Raw genomic sequence first — 8,701 nt, forward strand, 5'->3', positions numbered from 1 at the left:
TGAGACAGGGTCTCTCTGTGTATGTAGCCCTGGCTGTCCTGGAACTCACTTTGTATACCACACTGGTCAGTTGTATTTTTATCAGTCAACTAGGACATGTGTATTAAGCCACCTACTCCAGCAAGTTTGTGAATGAAATGTCAGAGAGTTAAGAATTATTTATAAAGGAAATAATTTTTCATTGATCCTCATCTGATTTCAGAAAAGTCACTTATTTCCTTAAAGCTGAACTCACCTCATGAAATTTGCAGCTTTTTTCTCACTGGAGGGACAGCCTGGCTGGTCGCAGCTGTTGTGGGCTGGACGTCCTGTGCTGCCCTGCTGACATTTGATGCTGCCAGAGTCAATTCTGTTCTCTTACTCTGTCAGGTCAGCATGTGCTCAGGCCTCCAGGGTGGAGACAGACGTGAAGTCCCTGGCCCTCCAAGTTTCCACAGCAGGAGTTGTGGCCCTGCGGTCTGCCAAGATTCATGCAATGGGCATGACTCTCCAACAGGGGCGTTCTGCAAGCACTGGCTTAACCACCCAGATAATACATAAGTAAACGAAAGGTGGAAAAAGAAGGGAAGGAAGAGAGAGAGAGAGAGACATCTGTATTCACTGTACTTTCTCCTCCACCCACCTGGAAAGCCATCTGCCATCTCGAGAATAACCGAGAGAGTTCCTGACGGTGGTTCAGCTGTTATCTCTGTTCTGTTTCCAGCCCGTAGCAACCTCCTTGTCTCCTTAAAGTTCCAGGGAAGATCTCAATCTTAGACTGTTCCCTGTGTACTAGAGCGACGTCAGGTCCAGATTGGCCAACAACTTGGATACCGTTGGAATAGTGCTTGCTCTGACGGATTTGACTTCCGCAAAGCAACCCCGTGTTAGGAGCTTTAGCGGCTGTGTCGAAGCCTCTGAAGGAGGACAGTGTGGAGGAGTACACATGGCACAAGCTGCCCTCGGCCATCTCACTGACAAGGAACGTGTCTAGAGAAAGTTCTCCAAGTAAAAGTGACGGGGCTCAGGATGCGAAGTGAGGGAGATGCTCAGATAACACCGTCTTGTGGCCTCTGCACCACAGACAGGTGAAGGTAGAAGTTAGAGCTGGAGAAATGGAGATGGAGTGGTCTGTCACACAGATATCGTAGAACTGTAGACGGGAAAGAGAGCCCATAGCTGTAGAGAAGAACGTAAAGCTGAAAAAGACAAGTCAGGTGCTGTAATGTCTATTCAGCCATCTTGTTTTCTAAAAATTGTATTTCATTTTGCTGTGTGTGTGTGTGTGTGTGTGTGTGTGTGTGTGTGTGTGTGTTGTGCCATGACACACGTGTGGAGGCGTGAGTTGGCTCTCTCCTATCACGTGGGTCCAAGGGACTGAACTCCAGTCCTCAGGCCTGGCAGCTGAGTTGCCCTTATTCAACCGTTTTTAATAATAACTTTAGAAATCTGAGTCTGGAACAAATTGAATTGGTTTACCAAATGCATGGTGTCAGACTGTCGGAATTCATGTACAGGCCACAGACTGCGTGTCTTAACAGCCACGTCTCACAAGACCATGTTATTATGCTTCTTGCGGTTGGATGATGCTTTTGAGCTACAAATGTGGAATTCTCCCTTTCTGAAGTTGCTCCCTTTCCTCTCCTCAAGCAGGTAGCAGGTTTGTTTTACTTCCCTCCAGGGCTCTTTATGGCAGGCTGAAAGCTAACGGTGCCTGCAAAACACCTCCCTTCCTGGCTCGTCCTTCCCTCGTTTTTTCTTTCTTTCTTTTCCCTCTCTCCCTCCCTCCCTCTCTTTCTCTCTCCCTCCCTCCCCCCTCACAGTTTTAGAAGTGTCTGTCTGTCCGTCCGGTGTGAAGGGTGTGTCAGAGCATCACAGTTCACATCCTGGCAGCCAGGAAGGAGGAAGGGAATGGCGGTACCCAGCGGCTTTCTGCTTCCCCCTTGTATTCAGCATGAGCCCCCAGCCCGTGGGTCTTTCTCCTCAGTTGATCCTTTCTGGAAATCCCTCACAGACACGCCTAAAGGTACGATTCTAAAGCCAGCCAGGTTTATAGTAAGGATTAACCATTGTGGGTTCAGCAGGTAAACGTCTCCTGTGCACACACCAGGCCCTGAGTAGAACCCCGAATCCTCATTCTGAAACAGTTAAAACGAAAGCCAAACGGTGCTGCATGCTTCAGTCCCAGCCCTGGGGGACAGAGACGCAGATCCCTCTGAGCTCGCTGGCCAGCCTAGCGTCATCAGTAAGCCCCAGGCCACCGAAGGACATTGTCACAGAGTAAAAAGTGGTGGCTCTTAGGGAATGACAGCGGAGGGTGACTTCTAGCCTACGCATGTACACACACACACACACATGTACCCACACACAAAGGAATATACATGTACACACACATGAAATGCCATAATGGAATCCATTTCTAAAGATTACCATCACACTTGGGTATCACGGCCTGTGACTCATGCCTAAAACACCAGCATTCTTAGAGGCCGAGCCAAGAGAATTGCTGCAGTTTGAGGCCAGCCTGGGCTATGTAGTAGGTTCCGGGCCATCCTGGGTGCCTTCCAGATGTAAATTTTAAAACTAGAACCCTCTCAAGAGTCTGCAAGAAAGATCTGGAGTTCGAGACCAGACTAAATATGACCCAGTTTCCAAAAGCTAAAATGATAAATATAAATAAATAAAACCAGAATGGTCTTTGGTGAGATAGAGGGAAACGGGGAACCTGGAAGCTGCCAAGAGTTATTTAATGTTTTATATGACTCTGGAGTGGTGCTGTTTGCCCGTATTTCCAGCACTGGGAAGGCAAGGCAAGAGGACTAGGAAGGAGTTCAAGGCTAGCCTCGGCTGCATAGTGAGCTGGAGATCAACCTGGATTGCATGGCTATCTCAGGAATGTTCACACTCGCGGCTGTGGTGGCAAGGTGGTTAAGGAGAGGAGACACTTGCTGCCAAGGCTGACAGCTCGATCTCACTCTGACTTGGGGTTTTTACTGCTGTGATAAACCACCAGGGCTCAAAGCAACTGACTTGGGGAGGAAAGAGATTGTTTCATCTTCCAGCTTGAAGTCCACCATCCAGGGAAGTCAGGGCAGGAACTCTGACAGGCACCTGGAGGCAGGAACTGACGACAGAGGCCATGGAGGGTGCTGCTTACAGGGTTACTCCTACTTCACCTGGAGGGCCACGGTGTTTATTGGGGTCTCCTGAATCAGTGACAACTCAGAGCCAGTATCAATAAGCCCATTTCACCCTGGCCCCTACTGCTCTGGGGCACAGTTAAACCTACACTATTTAATTCATCCAATTGAGAATCAGCATGTCAGCATGTCCCACAGTCAGGTCTGGCACTGGGAAAGGGCGACAGTGAAGCTCTTCACCTGGGCACCAGCCGCTCATCAGTTCTCATCTTACAATGTGGACTTCTGGCCCTCCCATTGTGGAGGACTAGGTTTTGAGCAGCGAATTCACTTGAACACTCCAAATTTTCTAAGCCTTAAGATCTCTTCACCAACATGAAACCAAGGGGTAACCAGCCATTTTTAGTAGGCCATCTTTCACAAGTAGTTCAACAAACTAATCAGAAAAAAATCTTGGTGCCTTTTTAAAAACTGCCAGTTTCAATATCAAAGTTGGAGTCTCTGCTCAGTGGCCCCATGTTGATGATAAACTGGCCTGATCCCGTTTTCTGTTCCTTCTACCATAAATTATCCCGTGCCCTTAAAGTCCATTGCCCAGACTTCTGCTTCAGTGAGTCAGCGAACTCACTAGGCTGCTTGGTGGTGTAGTGTCTCAAGGATCACACTTCCTATTCACCTCCAGGGGCTTGAGTCTAGTTATAGGTCGGGGTGAGGACAGGTGGTTCCTGAGGGACATCAGCATTGTTGTGTCTCTGCCTTTGCCCGAGACAATCAATCCTGTCCCCGAGGTAGAGCAGGCCGGACTTTCCCTAAAGATGTCAGACGCTCTGCTGGGATTGGGGGCGGGGTGTTGGCATCTTCTGATAGTGGAGAGACTATTTCCTCCGGCGGAATCCCGGGAGGGAGTCAACACCTTCAATCTCATTAGCCCGCCCCCATCACTGTCTGGAGGATGCCATTCTTTCAGAAGTCAGTGCCCTTACTTTAACTGCTGATCCTCAGGGAAGCTGGCAGTTAAATGTATGCTGTAACTCAGCTAACTGTATAGTGAGGCCTGGGATCGGTTTTCTGAGCCGCGAGCTCTGTGGCTGCAGGAGGGAAGATTCTCTTCCAGTGCACACCCGGAAACCTTTAGACTGTTACGTGCATTTGGAGCGAATCAGTTCTATTACTCAGCTCATGGTCTTTTGTAATTTTCTTCAAAGATGCTAAAAGGAGCCAACTAGCATTTCCCACAAACATTCCGTTTTCATATACAGACTCACTAAATTCCTCACACCTCACAAGACGTGAACTGGGATCGAGTGCATTTACCTCAATACGTTCTTTAAACAGTGCACAGCATGGATTTCAGCACTCCAAATACTATCTGAGGAGTCTTTAGTGACCATAGGTTCTATCCACCTGATGATCTAGTTCCAGGTACCACTAAGTCCACTAGAGAAACTCATCCTCAAAATGTTGTTTCTCCAGAACCACTTTCGGTACCAATTTGTTTTACTCATGTTTTCTAGAGGAACAGAATAAGGGGAAGAATATGTATATGTGCCTGTTTGTACATGCCTGTGTGTGTTTGTGTATAGAAATGTGTATATATTTGTGCATGTATGTATACTTGTATATGTATGTGTGTGTATGTATGCTTGTGTACATATGTGTGTATACATATATAAATTTATTAGAAGAACTTTAAAATCATAATGAATCACACCTGGGATGCTGAGAAGCTGATACCCAGTCCTTGAGGGTGGGTGCCTCAACACTCTTGAGTAGTCCCAGAATAGCTGTCTCTCATGGGAGTGGGATGGGGGGGTGACAGCCAGTAGTCACTTAGTCCACAGGGCCTTAGTAGTCCCACCCTGGTGCTGAAATCCCACAAAGTTCCTAGAGAGCAGTTGGTCCCTATTCCACGATGAAAACTTGGTAATGATGATTTTGCTATTGTTGTGCCTGCGTCGAGAAACCCCTGAACAAGACCACCACAGAGCCGATATCCGATGCAAAACACACAGGGGTTTATTGATAACAAGCAAGCCCAGGCTTGGTCGAGTCCAACACTCCGACTGAGTGGGTGGAGAAGGATGGCCCTGAGCTCTCAGGGTGAGGGGTTTTTAAAGGGAAAGACCAAAAGCAGGTGGTAGAAGCCTTTGCATCACATGATTGGGTGAGGGTGTGTAACCTCTGGATTTACTGGTTGGGGGCTACAGTTATCATTTTTGGGCAGGCCTGGACAAGTCCCAGACTCTGTCCTTGAGCTGCCATGGGGGTTGGCTGGCCTCGCACATTCACATTGACCCATGCACGTAGATCTAAGTTGGTGAAGGTCCCAGACAGTAAACAACTGGCTGAACCTTGAGCAGTCAGAGTATGTGCAGAAAGGGAGCTACTACAAGGACTATGTCTTTTGTTCACAGCCCTCCCAGAAACTGCTGCTCAAGTCTCAGGAAACTGAAATTGAGGCCTGATCTCTGAGAGGAGACTGAGCAGCCTGGTATGGCGTCTGCTTGGTCCTGTCACTATCAGCAAAGGAATCAGCAGTGGCATGGAAGACAGGATGAATGGACTCAGGCAGCAGGAGGAAAGGCCGAACCAGCAAAGGCAAGAATAAACTTCTCTCCGAAATGCCCTTTTTGATCCGGCTGCTACCTGAAGGTGCCATCCACAATCAGGATGGGCCTTCCTACACAATTAAGGTAATCAGGGCAATTCTTTGGGTGATGCTCACTAATCACATGATTCTTATTTGTGGCCAGTGCTATTAAAACCAACCCCAAGAATCTTCAGGAAGCACATGGAAGATGAGAGAGCTCACTTCCCTCAAGTTATCCTCTGTCCTGTGTTCACACATAGACACAAACAATGTAACTTCTTAATTAAAAAAGTCCACACAGCGCCCCCCTCCATTTCGTATGAGGCAAGGCCAAAGTGAGGTCATGGCTGTGGGGAAAGAGGGACATTCCACTGTCCTCCAGATGAGATCCAGAAGCCGTTTTTCTGCAGATGGATGGAACAGGCAACAGTCAAGGCCCCTTTTGTAAGTCCCCATGTGTGAATCAGAGCAGAGGGAAATCCTCTCCGCTAAGAGGCAGTGTGGTTTGGTGGAGGCTGTTTCATGGATCTAACTGATATCGCTTGGGCCAGCGAGACGGCTCAGCAGGTGAAGGCACTTGATGTCATCCTGGTGACCCGAGTTCTATGGAGGGACGTAAATGGTGGAGAGAACAGACTCCTGAAAATTGTCCTTGACTACCACGTGAGTACCATGTCACATGCATAGGCAGCCCCGCCCCATATGTAAATAAATGTAATTTAAAAAATACTGACCCTGCTCAAATTGCAACCTCCCTTCTAAATGGCCACGAGCCGGCTGCTGAAACTCCGAGCCTATGGGCGTGGACGTCCTTGTTTGGGAAGGAAGGACAGTTAGCTTTGTCTCCCGGGTTACAGGGAGGACTAAGCTGAAACTGGCTGTGCCAGCTGGCTTTTGTCCCTTGACACCAACTACAGTCGCCTGGGAAGAAGGAACGTCGGTGGAGACTCGCTTCCATCAGACTGGCCTCATGTCTGAGGCATTTTCTCCATTAACGTTGATGTAGGGGGCCCAACCCACTGTGGGCGGTGCACCTCTGGTCGGGTGGTCCTTGGTTGTATAATGAGGCTCTCTGAGCAAGCCAGTGAGCAGCACTCCCCCGTGGTCTCTGCTTCAGCCCCTGCCCCCAGCTTTCCGGTCCTGGCTTCCCTCAGAGACGGCCTGTAACCTGAAAGCCCGAACACACCCTCTCCTTCACACCTTGTTTTTGGTCATGGTGTTTATCACAGCAGCAGAGGAGCTAACTAGAGCAGAGGCCGTAGGGTGCTGGAGAAATTAATGAAAATGTAATCATAGAAGATGTATAGAGCTTAGAGTGGGGTGAATGCCTATAATCCCAACACCGAGGAGGCTGAGGCAGGAGGATTGCCAAGAATTTGTGGCTAGCCTGGGATATATAGCAAGACCCCCGTCTATCTATCTATCTATCTATCTATCTATCTATCTATCTATCTATCTATCTATCTATCTATCTATCTGTCTACCTATCTCTATCTATCTATCTATCTATCTATCTATCTATCTATCATCTATCCACCCACCCATCCATCCATCTATCTACGTGTATACATTTGGTTCTGGGTCAGTTACATTTAAAGTGCATGCAATTCCATGAAACAGGTTTTATCTTTTTAGTATGAGGGACTAGGCAGCTAGAGCCGGATGCTTTGGGGTATGTGACCCTGCTAGACAGGGGTGCAGTCCTACAATACGACCACACGGCGGAGTCCATTGTATCCTAAGGAGCTCACATAGGCGGCCCTTTTCTGTAGGGAGTGCAAAGTACCTGGGCCTCGGCCTTCCAGAACGCTGTGGGGTATTTATGAGAGAAGACTGCTCAGACATGGGTTTAAGCCATGGGTTTAAGTCTTTTTTAGCTGGCTAACAACTACACTGGGTGTTCAGGACTCAGTGTGGCCCTGAGGCTTTCTCAGGGTGAGCTTTTAAGCACAAAAACCATGTTCAGGGTTGACATACTTTAGTCAACATAACACTTAGCCAGAAGCAGAACTACAGAAGCCAAAAAGCAAGGTTAGTACGTTTAGAGACTTTCCCATGCTATGGGCTGTGATGGGTCAGGTCTTTGTTTTCATTTGTGGTGCACTGAGTTTTCCAGCCTGAACGGCACTCCCATCGTGGAGTCGGTCGTGCTAAGGTCTGGGGTCCGGTTACATCGCCCACTTGTCTTAGGGTGTCAAGTCATGGTCTGTTTTAGTTTAGAGGCAGGGCCCTAATCAGGATGAGAATTAAAGGCCCAGCCAGTTTCCCCCAAAGCCAGGGCATGTTTTTTTTTCTGTATTTTTGCTCTTTCAAGACAGGGTTCTCTGAGTAGCAGTGGCTGTCCTAGACCTTGCTCCGGAGGCCTTGCCGGCCTCGGTTTCACAGAGATCTCTGCCTGCCTCTCCCTCCGGAGAGCTCGTCTGACATTGAACGGGAACACCAGGGGAGAGCGCGAACGCAGTCCCCCACTACCACAAATTATGCAGTCGAGTTTCCCGCATTTGGGGAAATCGCAGGGGTCAGCACATCCGGAGTGCAATGGATAAGCCTCGCCCTGGGAAAACCACCTTCGTGATCATGGTATCTCCCCTGCCAGGTAAGTATGAGTTGCTTTCGCCGTGCCCACTCTCTCCCTCACCGCGCATACCTTTCTAACACACGGTCATCGCCCTCGCGGGACCACCTCACCTTCACGCCATCGAGACTGCTGATGTGCTCCTCACCCCTCATGGAAATCACACTCACGATACACGGATTACTCACCACGCGGGACACGGCCCTCCGAGTCCTGCAGGACCGGCAGCCCCTGCGCTGAGACTCATCTGCATACGCCCCGCCCCATGCGGTTTTTTTTTTTTCTTTTCTTTTCTAGGCTACGGGGTTGCGAACAGGCGGACAGGGTCTCCCCCTTGCTGGGCTCTCTTCCAGCGCACGATGTAGCCTAGGATGGCCCTAAACTTCTGATCCTGGGTGTGTGTCATCGTCCACTACT

The 8,701-nt window shown here is 49.0% G+C and overlaps 1 non-coding gene across 1 annotated transcript; it reads right to left on the minus strand.

The window, feature by feature from the left end:
* Window positions 1-8,149: 8,149 nt before the first annotated feature.
* On the minus strand, window positions 8,150-8,313 carry LOC121821052 (U1 spliceosomal RNA). Its single transcript, XR_006061752.1, has one exon. It is a non-coding gene; the product is annotated as a U1 spliceosomal RNA (small nuclear RNA).
* Window positions 8,314-8,701: the final 388 nt, after the last annotated feature.

The sequence above is a fragment of the Peromyscus maniculatus genome, chromosome 10 (assembly GCF_049852395.1).
Source record: "Peromyscus maniculatus bairdii isolate BWxNUB_F1_BW_parent chromosome 10, HU_Pman_BW_mat_3.1, whole genome shotgun sequence".
In the NCBI taxonomy this organism is placed as follows: Eukaryota; Metazoa; Chordata; class Mammalia; order Rodentia; family Cricetidae; genus Peromyscus; species Peromyscus maniculatus.